The sequence below is a fragment of the Coregonus lavaretus genome (assembly GCF_964263955.1).
Source record: "Coregonus lavaretus genome assembly, chromosome: 8".
NCBI lineage: Eukaryota > Metazoa > Chordata > Actinopteri > Salmoniformes > Salmonidae > Coregonus > Coregonus lavaretus.
The window spans coordinates 26,031,155-26,034,768 of NC_139995.1; the positions used below are offsets into that span (position 1 = coordinate 26,031,155).

At 41.2% G+C, this 3,614-nt stretch overlaps 1 pseudogene across 1 annotated transcript; it reads left to right on the forward strand.

Moving 5' to 3' along the window:
• The first annotated feature begins 2,274 nt into the window (after positions 1–2,274).
• On the forward strand, positions 2,275–2,952 carry LOC311133836 (transcription factor HES-5-like; annotated as a pseudogene). Its single transcript has 2 exons — positions 2,275–2,402; positions 2,521–2,952. The product of its transcript is annotated as a transcription factor HES-5-like (transcript).
• Positions 2,953–3,614: the final 662 nt, after the last annotated feature.

Here is a 3,614-nt window from a genome sequence, read left to right on the forward strand (position 1 = left end):
CAGGTCCCCTAAACAGGGGACTTTAAATCTAAGAAGTTTTAACTGTGTCAATTGACTTGTCAATTTGCTTGTCAGTCATTGTTGCTAATGTAATGAATCATGTAATGTAGTAGTAATTAATATAATTAATTAGTAATGAATTAGTCATTAATGCTAGTTATTACTCCTAATTACTGTTAACTACTCATGGAAATGATGTCACAGTTAGTGCTCAACAGATACAGTAGACTGGTCATGCCCAAATAGGCTTCTCCTACAGGTGGGTTACTGCACTGCCCTAACTGATGCACATAATACAGGACAGTCCCATTCCCTATCTAACCTTTTCTCCTCTTTCACTCCCCCTCATGGATTTAAAAGGAATTAACTAGTGTAAGAAATATAATGGACCATCAGTGCCATGCATTTACATCTATGTGAGCAAGTGCACCCTTGGTGGGAAATTGTAAATCCTTTTTGTGAAGTACCATAATGATGCTTTGGACTTTTTTGCAGTGTACAAATTTTTGAGGAAGTAAGTTCAAACAATCAGAAGATGTCCTACTCCTGAGTCTTGTGAATTTCAATATGCTGGTAAATGAAGCCATTAAAATTCAGTATACATTTCAGACAAAAATCACAGATAGGATGAATAGACAAAGAAAGGTATGTTGGATTTTGTTTGCAGTTTTATTAGCTGACAAAAAGAAACAACAATATTAACAAGAATATAAATGCCCTTTGCTTAGCTCATGCCCGCTCCACAGGTTCGTTTCTCACAGTGCAGTGATCATTTTGTTTCAGACCCTAGTCTCAGCCCAGTCTGTGACTGCTGACCTACAACCTCCACATCCATGCGTCTCTCTCAGTTCATTGTTCGAAGCAGTGGTACAATGTCCTCCTCTGGAGCGGGAAAGAGACGCAGCATGTCCCTGGAACATTTGGAATAGATCGTGGGTGACAACAAGGCCTTCTTCGGTGTGAAAAAGGACACAGTCTTCTCCAAAATAGGAGATATGGGAGATGTAGGAATCCCGTTCTGGAAGTGTCCTCCAATAACTATCTTCAGTCTCTCCACACCACTGCTGCATTTCTTCTCAAACAGAGAGTTTACAACTAAAAACAAGAAAATACAATTATGGACACCTATTCTCTCTCACACACAGTTTCTATTCATTTTAATATCTTATGACCTGAAGTATTTCAGTGTAATTTAACCTGATCTTTCCTAATGTGCTGATCTTTCACGTTCATGCTGTCCTGAAGAGCAATGTCCATGTAGGCTGGCATTTTTTGATATTGGTCTTGAGTTTGAAGCTTGTCAATAAAGTAGAGATGTTGGTCTTGGTAGGTTTTGCTCTAGAGTTTGTGTTGTGGTAGCTCCTCTGCTGTGCTGCGTTGCTGCTGGTCTTGGGTCAGCTGATGCTTAGAGAGTCTTCCTTAGTGAGCTCTGCATCTCCACTTTGTGTGTATGTGCCTCCTCCTAAGCTGTCACATGCTCTGCAGCAAATCAGAGGGCTCGGATGTTGGGACAATAGTCAGTGGGAATAAAAGCTAATTCCACACAGGACAGGTGGGATGTTGTTCTTTATGCCATGCGCCAAAGAGGTCGGCCACATTAGTCCGTGGGAACGTGGCTATGCCCATGTGTACTCAGAAAAACGATGTTCTCATGTCAAGTTGTGATACAAATCATCAGAATTATAATATGGCACATATGCTAGGATTACAGGTCTTTCTACTCATTGCAACACATATACACATCACAGAAGACACAACAACATGCGTCTTTATTTATAATATGACCATTTTATAGTAGGAATATGATAAAGACAGTGATGAGCACATAGTTGCTTGGATTACCTGTCTTTGGGCTAATAGCCAACCATCAGCAAAATATTGGACTATAAACTGGCCATCGCAATTTTAACTGATCCAGATGGTTTGCCCTGTAAGCCTGCATGGGAACAGCCAGTGGGTCTTTGTGATAGCAGACACACTTCTATTGTGTGTCAGGCCTCAGCAGACTACATGCAGAAGTGTGGGAAGCCGTGTGTCTCTGTGGCTCCAAGCTCCCGAGAGGAGGGCTTGTGACTGGGGCACACAGCTTTGTGCAGGGAGCAAGCTGTGCTGTGGAGCTCAGAGGAGGGAAGTGTGCTGCCTGGGACTTCTGGGAAACATTCCTTATTGTCCTCCGAAGATCATCCATTGGCTACAGACTGTGAGAAACTCCAACGAGCGCAAGACCCACACATTCATATGCAGATTTGGGAGAGATGAATATATATAGGAGAGATGAAGCCAGTAGAAATCATGATTCACTTTCTACATAGAGACCTCTACAGCACAGAGATCATGCCATGGTACCTACAATCACTTCAGCTATAATCTACTATAAGGAGCAGCTGAATCTGACCAATAAGGTAAATTGAAGATTCAAATTCATGGAAATTAATTCAATTTGAATGATTTTCTATTTGTTTCAATAATGCCATATTCCAGAATAAGGTTATGAATGACTCTCCTCTCCTCTTCTCGCAGCTAAGAAAGCCTGTGGTGGAGAAGTTGTTCAGAGATCGTATCAACAGCAGCATTGAGCAGCTCAAGTCTCTCCTGGGTCCAGAGATTCCTCAACCAGCAGTCTAACTCCAAGATGGAGGAAGCAGACATCCTGGAGATTACAGTTTGCTTCCTGAGACGACAGCAACAGTCCCTGCCAGTGAGCTCCTCATCCTGCTAAGCACCTGTCAATCAGGGTTACTCCAGGTGTGTCCAAGAGATTGGGAACTTCCTGTCCAAGGATGAGGTGAAGACACATCCCAGAGAAGACTGCTGAGCCACTTCCAGAGCCTGCAGCCATCCTCTGATAAGAACAGGAGGGAGAGTGACCTGCCTCAGCTGAGTCCCCCACCCCAGCACAGCATCAGCAAAGAGAAGAGTCCAGTCAACAGCGCCCTCTGGAGGCCATGGTAGAGTCCTAAAGAAGCTCCACTCAGACAAACTTGATGGACCATGATGGTCTAACGTTAATGTCATGGATGAGAATAGATCTTCTTTATCTTCTTTTTATGTAGGAGTTTTTACAAGTCTTTCTGTGATTGAGATTTTTATTTCAGTTGTACTGAAGTTAAATTGTTTTTCTAAGATAATGATCCAATCGATGAACACTGCATTTCTGAAATCATAACCTTTATGTTTTGTGAAACGTGTTAGTTATGTTTATCATGTGTTCATTCATAATCAACAATACTTTTAACCCACTACGTGTATTTTATCATCATTTTCTTTGTGGTTGTCTGTGACTGATCTGTTTTAAGGTCAAAACGTATAAGAGAAAACAATTTTTTGTTGTTGTTGTTAACACTACATTTGTGTAGTGATATGGTCATGTTGACTTTATATTGAGCATCTTCTGTGAAGCATGTATCAGTTATCTGTTTGATATTGAACAACCTAAGCTATAGCATCACTGTTCCTCCATGAGGATTATTTACCAAAGATGGGTATAATACCTGTTATCTTCACTGTGTGATAAGCAATATTTCATCTGTTTTAAGATCAGACTATGTGCGAAGGCATAATGTGTGAAAATGTTGCTCACATTATTTGAATAATGTGCACATTGCAGATGGGAG